This window comes from Elephantulus edwardii, unplaced genomic scaffold (genome assembly GCF_000299155.1).
Source record: "Elephantulus edwardii isolate Elephantulus edwardi_28Jun2011 unplaced genomic scaffold, EleEdw1.0 scaffold00118, whole genome shotgun sequence".
NCBI lineage: Eukaryota > Metazoa > Chordata > Mammalia > Macroscelidea > Macroscelididae > Elephantulus > Elephantulus edwardii.
The window spans coordinates 549785-565098 of record NW_006399868.1 but is presented as its reverse complement, the minus strand read 5'-3'; the positions used below and the strand labels follow the sequence as shown (position 1 = coordinate 565098).

The following is a 15314-nucleotide window of genomic DNA, read 5'->3' as shown; positions in this document are numbered from 1 at the left end:
ATTTTATTTTTTTAATAAAATCCGCCTCATAGGTAGGGAGCTCTGGTGGCCTAGTGGCAAGAAGCTGCGCTGCAATCCCTAAGGCACATGGTTCAATTCCACCAGCTGCTCCACGGGAGAAGGATGGGCAATTTCCTCCTACTGATTAACTGCCTCTGAAAATCCTCCGGAGGGTCAGCTACGGGTCAATTCCAACTCGACAAGACACAACAACAGCCACCTCATCGACACTATTATTATTTATGCATCTATGAAATACTACTACCCACGTCCTAGACACTTTAACATAAAGAGGGCAAAAGTCCTGACCATTAGGACAGCAGGCAACACCCAGGTTAGTGGCTAAAAGATGGAAGCTGTTACAGATTTCATTGCACTTGAACCCACGGTCTACATTCATAGAAGCAGCCCCCAAGAAATCAAACGACGTATTGCAATGGGCAGTCCTGCTGCCGAGGACCTCTTCTCATGAGCAAGGATATCCCTTTACAGAGGACAGTGCGCCTGGCCCAAGCCACAGGTATTCTCAGTTGCTTCATGTGCATATGGAAGCTGGACAATGAACTGAGGCAGAATCAATGCCTGTGAGTTGTGCTTTTGGCAGAGAGAGCACAACGGACTGTCCAAAACCCCAAATCGGTCATAGAACAAGTGCACTCAGGGAGCTCCATCTCACATATTTGGACATGTTGCCAGGAAGGGCCAGTCCTTGGGAAAAAAGGCAGTGTGCAGGGCGAAAGGAGAGGGTCAGCAAAGGAAAGCCCTCCCCCAGATGGGCTGGCACAGCGACTTGACAGGGGGCTGGAACGAGGTGGGGATGGTGAGGGATTGACCTGCTGTGAGTAGGACAGGCTGGGAGTCAGTCAACTCAGGGCGTCTGATAGAGCAGTAACCTTTATGGGAGGAGATTGTTAGGTCTTCCACGGATTGGGAAGTTTGAACCCCTGACCTTTTGGTTAACAACTGAAGTTTTAACTGTATGTAGCTGTCCTGATCCTGATTCCTTTATTCTTTCCCTTTTTCCCTCCTTGTTCCTAGTAAGGTGTGTGTGTGTGTGTGTGTGTGTGTGTGTGTGTGTGTCGGTGGCACATTTTCTCTGCTCATTCTCTGGTGTTTGGGTCTGCGGAGGACCCAAAGGAATGAAAACGCTCTGGTCCAGAACACACAGCCAGGCACCCTGAGATGTGGAGAAGGCATTTTTTAGAAAGAGAAAGAGTTTGGGAAAAGCCATGTTCCTTTTCCTTGGAAACCAAGCTGACAAACGAGCACCTGTTTGGTGGTCTTTCCCCCTCAGGATAAATGACCACATCTTGAGATGCTTCTCTACATTCAGCATCTTTCCTCCTTAATGTGGTCCTTATGTGCCTTCAAGTAAGAATCGACTCCTGGTTGACCTTCCTGCAGGTTTTCAGAGGGTTTTTTTTTATTTTTTTTTTTATTTTAGGTTGTTTATTATTAGTTTTAATGAACATTTACAGAGATTTTGGGTTTTCATTCATTCATTGTTGCACTGTTTTCTCTACCCTCCTCCCCAGTTCGTTCTTCTTTTTTTCCCCCTTTGAATGTCTATTTTAATTGTCCAATTGCCACAGTGCTTGTCAAAGCCAGTTCTGATTAATCTCCTTTGTCAGTGTGTCCTTTGCCATTCCCTATCACTCCTCCCTGAGAGAGACTTCACCCTGATTCATAAGGAAAAGGGGATGGCGTATTCTCTTAGCTACTTCCAGGTTTTCAGTTTTAACTGTGTGGGAGGAGATGTTACGTATCTTTCTCCCTCGGAGCAGCTGGTGGATTTGAACCAAGTGCCTTTGGGCTGGCAGCACAACTCCTTACCACTAGGCCTATGTGACAAGACCAGGCCGAGCTGTTGTTGAACGCCATGACACCCCATGTGACAGAGCAGAATTGCCCCATCCGGTTCTCTGAGCTGTAATCTTTCTCCCCCAGCTTTGCCAGTGGATAACTTCGGACCCACAAACTTTAGGTTAGCAGCTGAGTGTTTTCTTCTCTGGCCCTTCAGATTGGGCTTCCATGTTGAGTGATCTCAAGTCAGGCATGTCGTTACAACCCTCTGGTTCGCACTTTCAGGCTGTTTTATAATGAGATCAACAGTCATTGCCGGATCCGCCTGAGATCAAAAACAGATAAAGAATGAAAACCCCTATGTCATCTCCGGGGAGGTGGACGCAGCAGTAACCACATGAAGTCACCCACTTCTGCTTTTGGCCTGAGGGTGACGTGGGGAGCAATCTCAGGGAGACCAATTCTGTCTGCTTCATGGACACATAGGGTGTGGTGAGTCTTAAGAGAGCTTCAAAGTTAAGGTTAAACCAAGAGGCACATGTGAATTAAAGAATCATTGGTTAAGCATCTCTGTCCTGTTAGTCACAAGAAAGCCACAGAGAAGGGACAGATAAATAAAACACAGGGATTTTCTTGAAGAGGCTTATGCTCTAAGAAAGAGGGACAAGGGAGGTTGGAATTGTTCCCAAACAGAATCTGGAGTGTTTTATTTATTTTCATATTCTCTACAGACTCTTCTATTAAAACCTAAGCAAGCCAAGCATGGTATCATTCAGGGCGAGGGAGACCTGCAGCATCAGGCTACAGGAATCCCATAGTGACACAGCTCCCAGCTCCCATTTATATGACTGGGGACAAAGAGAAGCATCACCTAGTTAGAACTGCTGGCAGACATAATCCAGAAATCCAGCAGTGAGTAGAGGTCTGGGGGATAAGGACACTTGCAAGATTGTAGATTAAAAACCCTACTGGACCCATTTAGGGCCTGGTTTGGAAGAAGCTGGACATCACTGATTCTCTCAGGGGAGATTCTCCCCAGTGGGCCTTGGGGAGACAAATGAAGGACCAGAGTCCACACTCACTATTTGGAAAAGGAGGAGAGTAGAAACCTACAGCAGGCCAGGAGCATGGGGCCCATGACAGGCCGCTAGCACTGACAATGGTACAATGGGTTGAATCTGTGAAGACCTGACTTTGTTTTTGTTTTGTGGGGTTTTTTTCTCTTGTATACCATCGAATCTTGGAAGGAGGAGTGGCATCCACTTCTGTAATAGCTTGCCTCCAGAAACCCTATGAACCTGGAGAGGGGATGAGAGACACACAAGTGTTGAGGACTCTCCTTCACAGGGTCGCTATGAGTCAGTCGCCTGCGACTCGATGGCACTAACAACAACAACCACCATCGAATCAGATCTGACAGGCACAGAAGATTTCCCCTCCTGCTCCAGCAGAGGATCTGGTGGATTCGAACCACATGCCTTCGGGATTGCAGCGGGGCAAGACCTGTCATTGTATTTGCAAAAGGAGAAGGTGTTATAGAACACATACTGTGTGCCCAACACAACCACCAAAACAGGCCGCTCAGGAGAGTCTGACAACCAAAGGCCAAGCACCAAGAGGATTGCCCCAAGGACATGAAATAGAATGTGTACAAATTGTTGATGGGAAAACAATTTGCTCCATAACCTTTGATCCTAGCCACCAACACATACACACAAGTTAAAAAGAAAGGCTTTAATGTCTTTAGAGAAGTGCAAGGGGGCCAACCTATGACCAGTAAGGACTCCTGAACAATAGACTTGAACTTGACCCTAACCTGTCCTATGCTCACCATCTCTGAGAGGGCGCAACCCATTGTTACAAGTGCTCTCCTCAATCCATCTAGTTGAAGGACATTCTCTCTTTGACAGAATTCGTTTTACTGAAAACAAACAAAACTAGAGTCCAAAGCTTCTTTTTTGCAGGGTGATAGCTGCGTGGGGAGGGAGGGTAAGAAGAAAAGTGGCCCCAGCTTTCCTGTGTCTGTACTCGCTAAAGGCAATTCCTGGAAGGGGCTGAGTCAGAGAATAGGAGACAAATCAGGAGAGTGCTGGGAAATGGAGAGGTGGGGCTCAGCTGGGGCAGAGCAAGGAGAAACTTTATTACACAAGATGACAGGAAGCTGTTTGCCATGGAGATAGAGACCAGCAGCAGGAGGAAAATAACCACTTTAGGGCACTCCTGGAGAGGGAGTTGGAATATCCGGCAGGAGTGTGGTGATGTTTCTCCAGTATTAACGAGGAGGGAGAACCGTCTATATGCTGAAGAAGTTCCACCCTATAGGACAACTGACCTGCTCAGCCCATCCTGCGCCATTCTCCCCAGATGAAAAGTACTCAGAGACACCAAATCACCATCAAGAAATGCTTCAAGGAGCTCATGACCCGGCAGTGGCATCCGGTCCTCTGAGAGCCCCTCGTATTTCACTTCTCGTCTCCACCTGCTGCGCTTTGGAGCCTTTTCCATAATCAAGTTCTGCAGTCTGTGAGCCATGAAGCCCTGTTTCCTACCCTTTGTCTTTCTGGAGTGCAGCCTCGATCATGTTTGTGTGAGAGAATCATGGGAGCATCTCCTTTAAAGGGAGTGTGTTTGAACAGTGTGAATCACTGTCAGGTTATTAAAGACAAAATGACTTGGAAAAAGAAAAGAACAACTTTGTACAGAACCTTGGAACATCCTATGGAGCAGAAATCTCCTTTTTTTGAAATTATTATTGGGGGGGGGGTTGCGTGCGCACTGTCAAATCAGATATGACTGGTAGAGAAGATTGCTCCTCCTTCTCCAGCAGAGCATCTGGTGGATTCGAACTGCGTACCTCTGGGATTGCAGTGAGACATCTCCTTTTTTAATGATTACTTTCTTTTTGTCTTGTCTCGAGAGGAGCTTTGTGGCCATTTAACAACAATACGTAGCATAAAACCACAGTAGGATCACAGTAGAAGACGTGATTAAGACAAGAGGTGTTGATGATAAAATGTTCAAATGAAGCCCCAGGAGTAAAATCCTCTCTAGAAAGATCTCTCCTAGTTTCTCTTTCTGCTTTTTTCCCCCTTTGTACTTTGAGTGAAGATGTACAAAGCAAATCTATTTTTCATTGAACCGTTAATACACATTTTGTTCAAGAACATTTATTTCACTATCCACAATGTAATAGCACTTTGCACGCTGCAATTCTGTTTCCACAAAACCTTCCATGCCGTCCTGTGGCTTCTCGTCTTTACTAACTGGGTTCTGGTCGTCTCCTCATTGGATATTCTCTTCCTTTTCATCGATCTTTATGTTTATCCATTGTCCATCTTCACTCCTCACCTCCTCCCTGCCTATCCAGAAACGATTCTTCTGTTGTCATTTGCCAAGTCAAGTACAACTCATAAAGACCTTAAGAACAACAGACCTCAACCCTGTCCTATCCTGTGTCGTCTTCATACCTGACACACTCAGGCCCATTCGAGCTATGTATAAGCCTTCCCTTAGCTTTTAATAACTTTTAATAAGCAGTCTTATACAGTACATGTCTTCTGTGAGTGATTTCCTTCAATGAGCAAAACATTCTCCAGACGCATCCATGTTACGCAGTGTTTGTGAATTCTTTACAGTTTTTTTAGTCCTGCGTACTACTCCCTTATGTGAATGTATGTACTACACTTTCTTTATCCATTGGTCCACTGATGGACACCTGGTTGTTGCTGGCTCTTTGCTACATAAACAGTGTTCCAATGAACATGAATGTGCATACTATTGTGTAAAAGCTCTTCTTTCTTTGGGAGCTACACCTAATAGTGGGATTGCTGGATTCAATGTTATTTCCGTTCTAGCTTTCTAAAGGAGCACCAGACGTCTTTCTATGATGGTTGTATCATTTTATATTTCCATCAGCAAGGTATGAAAATAAAAATCTTTCAACACCTGCCAGCACTTGTCATTGTGAGATGCGCTCGCTCGCTCTCTCTCTCGTAAATTTTTAACATGAATTCCCAATTTCTTCTGAGTTTGTGATTATAAATCTATAGTTGTAGAATCTGTTCATACGGAAGAGAGGGCCAAGAGGGAAGTTTTGGGACTGGAGAGTTTGGGGACTGGACCCTGAATCCTTACAGATTTTGCTGTGCTGATACCTTGTGAGGCTCAGAGCAAGGAAGTGACCTCTCATTTAAATTCTATTCAAGAAACAATATTGATTGCTGAGACAACTTTTGGGGATCTAACCAGGTCAGACAGACACGTGCGGCTGACCTGAAGGACTGAGAGTTGCATGACCTCCCCTGACCACTCTGCCTCTGCTAAAGGACTACTTGTTCATGAGAGTTTTAGACTGGCCTGGTGGGTGATTGGGAGGGGAGGTGATCCTCCAAGTATGAAAGGACCTTGACTAGAAAAACCAGGAGGTGACCTGCAGTGCAATCAGTCAATTTTATGTGGCCTGTGTCTTCATGGTTGTGTGACTCCCACAAGATGATAAGGTGGGACTGTGCGAATAAGGTGCTTGGGCCCCACCAAGGTGATTGGACAGCTCACCAGATAAGGTGCATGGCATTCCTGTAGGGGCTTATTGTTGTAGTTAGGCGACATCAAGTCCGCTGTGACTGACATGTACAATGTCATATACAATGCCATGTACAATAAAGTAAATGCCAGCCTGATCCAGAGTCACCCTCACAGTCTGTGCTTAAACCCAGTGCTGCACGCATTCTACTGATGTGTCTTGTAGAGGGGCATCTTCTCCTTGGTGGGCCCTTCCGCTTTCCTAGCTGATGTCTTAGTCCAAGCACTGGTGCTTCCTGTGAGACAAAAGGTCGCCATTCTTTCCTCTAAACAGCACCCTGCACCATGGCTGAGCCTCTTCCTAAATGTATTTGTTTGCTCTTTTGACAGTTCACAACATAGTCAATATTATTTGCCAACACACCAGTTCAAAACCATCAATTCTTCTTTGGTCTTCCTTATTAATTTTCAACTGCTACCTGCATAGGAAGCAATTGAAAATACCGATATTATATTAAAATATAATACAAATTCTACAATCACATATTCTACATTATTATACATTAATATTAAAATACCAAGTTGTGGTTGTTGTTAGGTGCCATCAAATTGAGTATGACTTATAACGACCCTATTAATGACAGGCTGAACCCTTTCTGCTCTGTGCCAACGTCACAATCTCTGACACACTCAAGCCCACACTTTGTCAATCCACCTGCTTGAGGGTCTGCCTCTCCTTCATCATCCCTCCACCTTTCCAAGCATGATGTCCTTCTCCAAGGAATAGCCTTTACTAGCAACATGTCCTAAGTATGTGGGTGAGCTTCACCACCCTTACCTTCAAGGAGCACTCTGGCTGCACTTTCTCCAAGATATGTTGTTGTTGTTATTGTTACTGTTGTTAGGTGCTGTTGAGTTAAATATGACCCATAGCAGCTCTGTGAACAGCCAACCTGAACTCCACCCCCTCCTGTGCCATTCTCATCTTCTTTGACACACTAGAGCCCCTTGCTGGAGTCACTGTGTCAATCCATCTCATTGGAGGGCTTCTTCTCCTTTGCTGACCCTTCACCTTTCCAAGAATGTTGTCCTTTCTAAGGAATAGCCTTGCCTAGCTACATGTCCAAAGTGAGAAAGATGAAACTTTATTATCCTTGCCTCTCAAGAGCACTCTGGCTGCACTTTCTCCAAATCCTATCAATGTGTTCTTTTGACAGTCCAAGGGAGGTTCTGTGCTCTTCTCCAGAACCACAGTGTAAAAGCATCCATTCTTCATCTTCATTTATGGTCCAGTTCTCAGATGCATAGCAAATGATTGAGAAGACGATGGTCTGAATCCAGTGCACCTTAGTTTTTAAACTGATATCATTGCTCTTCAGTATATCAGAGAGGACCCTGACAATAATTTTCTCAATCCAATACATCTCCTGATTTCCTAACTGCTGGTACCAAAGGTGCTGATTATTGAGCCAAGCAAGAGTAAACCATTGTTTCAATGCTTTCTCCATCTGTCATAATTTTGACTGTTGGTCTCTAAGATACAAGCGCCTCTTAATCTTTAAATAGACCTCCTTGCGCTTTAGCACTTTAAAGAGGTCCTAGCGGCAGATTTATCCAATAAAATAAATTGTTCCATTTCTTCTCTGCTACTTCCTTGGCTGCTGATTGTAGATCTAAGTTGTAGGGCTGGGACCAGAAAAATAATGTGTTTGGAACCCTAACAAAAGGATAAGTCAGTTACACAATCCTATTACGGTTAAAATTATTCATCTCAGAGACAGAAAGGGGAAGAAGACTCTACCATTATCAAGAAAAGAGAAGTCGGGCCGAGCCTTTGAACCCAGGAGCTCTGTGCTCAAAGTCTGCTGAACTTAGAAGAGAGCTGGAGAGAGCTTTCCCCCTAAAACTCCCACCCTGAGATCAGAGTCACACTCCTAGTGTTCTAAACTTCGAGAAAGTAAGCTTCTGTTTGATAAAGCCACCCTTGCTCACATGCCTGTTACAGCAGCACTAGACAACCGAGACATTTCATTACCAGACTCCTTGGTTAATGAGAGGCTTGGATTCTCCGGTTTCCTGCTGAGCTTTAGCAAAAAGCCTTTTCTAAGACTTTATAGAAAGTCTTCCTGTTTTGCAGATGAAAACACAGCTGCTGTTAATGTCCAGGGGTGTGTCTTGAGGCGGTGGGGCCTCTTGCTGGATCTGCAGAAAGCCCAGGGAGAACACACTGAGTTGTAGGGTCTGAAATGATACTCGTCACTCTAACCTTGAAGAGGAATAACAGAGCAAGGCTGGGGCCTCCTCTTCTGTCTTTGGAGCACCCACATTTGATGGCCAGCCTCAGTGGGTCTCCCCTAGAAGCAGGGCCGATGGAATATGTCCAGGCCTTGACTACCAGAGGGGACAGAGACTGAGGTCAGCATCCCTGTTCTCCCTGCCCCTGTCACCCCCAATGTCCCAAATTCAACACCAGTGAAACAGGTGTTATCTCCTGTAGGATATAACAAAGGTAACTGGATTGTTGTGTACCATCGAGTCAGAACCGACCCATAGCTGACCCTTCAGCGGGTTTTCAGAGGTGGTTAATCGAATAAACAGGAGGCGATCACTCATCCTTCTCCTGTGGAACAGCTGGTGTGTTTGGGATTGCAGCTCAGCTTCTTACCACTAAGCCACCGCCCTGGACAGGTAGAATGACTATGGATAAAGTAGCAAAGGACACCTAGGTAATTACCTAAGTTGTAAAATACAAATAAGGAGTTTGATTTCTCTCACCTTCATGTATAGAGCTAAGAACTAACTTTCTCTCTCTCTCTCTCTCTCTCTCTCTCCCTCCCCCCCCCGTCCCCGTGTGTGTGTGTGTATAAGAGAGAGAGAGAGAATTGGGGTGTATATGTGTGTGTTTCTTGATTTGGGAAAAGGGTAAGTTCATTCTACTAAGCCTTACCTATAGTAGGTCTGATCTAAGAATTTTTGTTGTTTTCTCAGGTAGTGTGTCACCCAAATGTGAACATCACCTTAAGGCTAGAATAGTGCACCCTTACCCAGGGGCCTCAGTTAGAAACCTACTCCTGACATTCTAGTTAGAACTGATTCCCAGCTGACTCGCCTCAGTCAAAGATTGCCCAACTTTCTCTTTCTGAGTCACAGGTGGTTTCAAACTTCAGAGAGGCCTGGCCTTTGAGATAGCAGCTCAGCGTCCTACGAACTAGGCCAACAGTGCTTTTCCAGAAAATGAGATGAGGGAGAAAAGAGAAGAGAAAGGGAACAGAATGGAAGGAGTGGGGAAGTCCTAACTGAATGTGCTGGTGAAGTTAACAAAGCTTTGGATCCCAAAGCTTTCTTTATTTTCTAGAAAAGTCACAATTGTATCACTTCCCATCTGCCCCACTTCGTGTCATTTTTCTTTGTTATCAGTTTTTCCTTACAGAACTCTGGAGGCATAGTTCACAGTCTGTTGTGTTGTTCACCCAATGACCATGTGTCTCTGGTGGTTCGAATCAATTACCAGCTCCTGGGCTTGAAGAAGCACAGTCTCCTCTCACTAAAATTTACAGCTTCAGAAACTCCACAGAGGGGTTCTATGGGACAGAGTCCATTTGATGCCTGTGAGCTTTATTTTTCGAGTGTTTACAAAGTACCTTTTCAAGGTGGCTTAGCATAAAGTGGTTTACAAGACAACGGGAGCCATCAAGAAGCTTCTAGTTGAGCTCAAGTTTTCTGGAGCTGAAAGACCTCGCTCCAGCTGTGCATCTTCATGGACAAGGAGCAGAGTTGAGACCACGCTGTTCCTCGGTTCACATTTGCAAAATGATGTTCCACTAGATTCCGGTGGCCCTTCTACCTGGACCTTATCTGACAATCAACAAGAATTAAAAAACCCCTGCAGGAAGTGTGGGGAGGAGCGAGTGTGTGTTGAAGGTGAGGGGATGAGTCAGGATAAGGTGTGAGAACAGCTCCACCCCTGGAAGAATGCCACGGATGCCCTGTGCATGCAGGAACTTGAATTGCGGTGTGATTTTGTTCTGTGCATTGTTAAGAACAATGATGTCTTCTCGCCTGGTCATTATCAGAGATGACAAAGCTCTAGGAGTCACAATAACATCACCTCCCCACTTGTATTTTCTTGGGTGAAAACAAAACTTCCACAATTACAAGAATTCAGGGGAGCTCTGGTGGCCTAGTGGCAAGAAGCTGCACTGCAATCCCAGAGGTGCTTGCTTTGAATTCACCAGATGCTCTGCGGGGAAAGGAGGAACAATCTCCTCCTGTACCAGTCAGATCTGATTTGATGGTACACAGACACACAAAATAATAATAAAATAAAATTTTAAAAAAGAAAGAACTCATATCGTTGCTCATTGCTGTTAAGTTCAAACCAACTCATAGCTGACACTGCAACAGGTTTTCAGAGACTGTAAATGGCACAGGGAGAGGTTTCCCTTCTTCCTCCCATAGAGCTGCAAGTGGACTCAAACCCCCTGACTTTGGTTTGGAAGCATAATTCCTTAACAATTAGGCCACCAGAGCTCCCTGTATTTAGAAGAGTTCTCATAGTAAAAACAACAACAAAACCACCAAAAACCCAAACCCGTGATCTCAATCTAATCCCTGGTTTGAGCCCTGTGTTCCATTGCCTGTCACTGATGCATGTTTCCCTCAGCACCATGGTCATCGTCTGTCTCCACTGTTAGAACACATGTTCCAAAAATGGGGGCGGGGGGGTGCTGTATGGCTCTCAGGTGTGGCCCAAGCCAGGAGCGTAGGAGTCAATACCACTAGACACTTATTAAATAGGTGAACATGTTCCTATATTCAAAGCAACTCTTTAAGATAGAGTTGAACTGCCCACTGAATTGCCAAGGCTAGAAATCTTTTGAAAAGCAAACTCTTTCATCGTTTTACCTTGGAGTGGCTGGTCGACTTAAATATCTGATCTTTTCGTTAACAGCTAAATTCCTTTTTTAAAAATTTTATTATTTTATTTAATTTTGTTTAATTTTATTTCATTTTCTTTTTATTCTATTCTATTCTATTTTTTTATTTTGTTTTGTTGTTATGTGTGTCTCTATGTGTGTACTACCAAATTGGATTTGACTGGTACAGGGAGATTGCCCCTCCTTCTCCAGTAGAGCATCTGGTGGATTCAAACCGGTCCCCTTTGAGATTGCAACACAGCTTCTTGACACTTGGCCACCAGCGCTCCCTCAGCTGAATTCTTCCATCATTGTGTCACCAAGGACAATGGCAGTGGTTTTTGGTGGGTTTGGTTTTGGATTTGGTTTTTTATTCCTTTACTCTGTGTTTGGCATATTTCAATATTTTGAAAAGTTAAGTGTCTGATGAGAAAAGCGTAGCTTGGGTAGATGTAATGTTTGCTTTAACAGATAAAGGATTCTGACCCATTATTTTCATGTCTTTATTGTTGAGTGACACCCCACAACGTCTCATGACTGGCTGGGTTCAAAATGCCAGGTGTTCTGCATTGAAATGTGTGATTCCCATAAATCACTTAAATGCCCCTGAAATGTCAATATTTCAACATTCAACTCAGAGGCCTTAGAAGTCACACACAAATTACTTGGACATTGTAAAATCCATGGAGCCAACTCTGACCCATAGTGACCCTTGTGTGTCAGAGGAGGACCGGGCTGTGTGGGGCTATCGGTAATAGACTCCTCAGAGAAGATCACCAGGCCTTTCTTCCATTCCCAAGAACGAGACCCATCAAATGTAAACATTTTCTATAAAGACTCTGTTATTGAGATTTGAGCAGCACAAAGACAGACAAAGAAACTGTTCTCCAGACGGTGGAGTCCAGCCACAATGGCATCAGTGGTGTTTCCCGCTGAGTAATGGCCGCTGCTTTTTTTTAACAGATTCTGAGTACTGTTGTGTGGGCAGAAGACCGTGACTGGTTTATGCTCACACTTCCAAATTAGAAGCTGGTAGGATTGTTCACAGCTTCAGTTTGCTTGGCTCCACAGTCAACACTCTCGGCACCAGCAGCCAGAAAATTAGAAGACATATTGCTATGGGAAAGTCGGCTGTTAGGGACCTCTCCAAAGCACTGAAGAGCAGTGATGTCTCTTTGGAAACCAAGGTGCATCTGATACAGGCCATGGTCTTTGCTATCACTTGTTATGCATCAGAGAGTTGGACAATGACTAAGGAGGATAGAAGGAGAATTGATGCCTTTAAGCTGTGGAGCTGGAGTATTGAGGGTACCATGGACTGCTAGGAAAACAAACAGATTCATCCTGGAAAGGGTCAAACTGGGCTGCTCCTTGGGGGCAAGTATTCTGAGGCTCTGTCTAACATACTTTGGACATGTTGCAAGGAGGGACAGGTCCTTGGAGAGGGACATCATGCTTGGTAGGGTGGAGGGACAGTGCAGGAGGGGAATGCCCCCTATAAGGTGGATTGATTCAGTGATTGGGGTAATTGGGATGGGTGTGTCAGAGACAGTGCAATTGGCACAGGACGGAGCAGAGTTTAGGGCTGTCGTACATAGGGTCGCTATGAGTTACAAGCGACTCGATGACAAATAACAACAACAATAGGATTGGTTCTGGGCATCTCACGACTGCCACCTGGCGATGAGGAGGTTGGAGCTATGACTTATGGACACACCTCAGCTAGGAATTGCTCCTCTCACATACTTTGGGCCTGTTACTAGGCTGGACCTTGGAGAAGGTCATCATGCTTGGAAAGGTAGAGGGTCAGTGTAAGAGAAGATTCTCAATGTGATAGATTGACCGAGTGATAGTAACAATAGGTCAAGTGCATCAGAGATGAGGAGGATGTCACAGTATACAGCAGGGCTCACATTCATTGCCCAGGAGATTACAGAGAGTCACTATGAGAGAAAGCGCCCAAAAACAAAGCTGCTTTGACACAGTCAGTCACACGTTACAATCAGAACCAACTCATAGCTCACCTTCCAGCAGGTTTGCCGAGGTTGTAAATGGCACAGGAGGAGATTTCCCATCTTTCTATCAAGGAAGAGTCTCTGGTGGCACACCCTGTCGGCTAGCAGCACAACTCCTTGAGGCTTATACCAGCAGAGCGCTCTGGCATAACAAGTCAGGCTTCTTACTGAAAAGCCAAGGGTTCAAATCCACCACTCTGGAAGAACACTCTCCTCCCATACAGATTTACAGCCTCAGAAATTCAAAAGAAGGTAATTATTTGTCAGAATTGACTTGATGATAGTGGGTTTGATTTGGGGTTTGGAAGTTGATCTGGTGGCTTTGAGCTGGTTGTAAACTGTACTTTCCCTGAGGGAAAAACCATGGGACAAATAAAAAGCAAGAAGATATTAAAAGACTGCTTAAGCCTTGTCAAAAACTAGAATTGAGATACAAATATAGCCCCAGCCCTGCAGGAACCAAGTGTTCCTGAGTCTAAGCTCTGCTACATTTCTGAGGCCACTCCGGGTGACCTTGAACTTCCAATGTTGAGTTAGCACAGTGCTCACACCCCCAGACCCCTCGTCATCCATCTGTTTCCATTATTCTTTTAGAAATACATCTCTCTTCTTCTTAGTGGTACAGCATCTCTGGACACATGGACATTACTGAATTTATCCAGAAAAACTGCATTCAAACACCAAGATATGTGAAGTGATTTCAAGGCAAATGAAATTGGAGCCATCAGATTCCATGCATAGGTGTCTGAATGTGCTTTTTGAGTTGGCAGAAAACACCTCTGTTAAGTCTCTGTGATGGTAATATTTGTTCGAAATCACCTATGGTGTGTTTTCAAAGCACCAGGAGAAATGCAGGCAGGTCACCCAGAGGAGATTTCTCCTCCTTCCTTCCCTCTGCTCCCTGCCATCCCAGGAGAGTAAAGCTCATGCCTAGAGCTTGCTTTGTCTCTGCTTCTGAGCTCCTGGAGACATGCTGAAATGATCACACGCAGAATACTGTGGGGACGTGGTGGTGCTGATACTAGTGGTGACACAGAACATTACCACGTGTCTCTTGAGGAAAGTCCCACGGAGCCAAAACCAAACACTTGCCTTTGTTTTTTTCTGTTGTCACGAGGTTTTTGGTTTTGTTGTATTTTACCTTTTTTATTTGTTATATTTTACTTTTTTTTTTTTTACTTTTGTGATTGGGGTGAGAGTTTAGAGAACAAGCCAGTTTTCCAACAACAGTTTTATACACATTTTGGTTACTTTCCTCATTTTAAGAATTTCCACCCTAAGTGATGTTTATTGAAATTTAGAAATAGCATTTTATAATATGCTCTTAAATTATTTAGAATCTTTCTAGCCTGAGCATCAGCTAACAAAGATGAAATCTGACTTTTCAGTACAACACTTTAGCGCTATCAGCTAGCTCAACCATTTCACCAAAAGTCCAATGAACTTGGCATTTGGGGGGAAATGTTAAATATACCTTTCCTTTGGCACTTGGCACATTGATGTTGCAGAAGCTGGCTTGTGTGCCTCTTAGGAGGTGGGATGGAGCTTAAAGAACAGCTTTCTCTTCAAGCTCAGTTCTGTTGCTGGCTGAGTTTAGGGAAAACCCCGATGCTGGGTACAGAACAGCTTGTGAATGCTAATCATTTCTCAGACATTGTTCTGGATTGTTAATTTGCTTGCTCGTGGCTCCAATCTTACACTCCAAGAATGGAATCCTGGCCCTCACCACATAAATCTCTCTGGGAGTTTGCTAGGTAGCAGGTTCTCAGCCACTGTGGGACGTCTGGACCAACTTAGCAGAGCAGAAGCATTCATGCCAACACGTCTGAAGCTGAAAAGCCCGTCATTGCCAATGCTACCAGGTGATTTATGTCTATGAACTTCCTTGTTCTTAGCCCAAGAACAAGTGATATTTTTTTTCTATTTCTCTTTCATTAGAACAAGGAAATATTTGCCAAGAAGATTCAATTATGGTGCTCATTACCACAAGAGAGATGTCGAGTGGAAACCCATTGTTCTAAGGGATGCTAAATCTCTCAGTAAGTTATTTCTCAGATCA

At 44.5% G+C, this 15314-nt stretch overlaps 1 pseudogene; it reads left to right on the top strand.

The window, feature by feature from the left end:
• The first annotated feature begins 4061 nt into the window (after window positions 1–4061).
• On the top strand, window positions 4062–4251 carry LOC102873128 (annotated as a pseudogene).
• Window positions 4252–15314: the final 11063 nt, after the last annotated feature.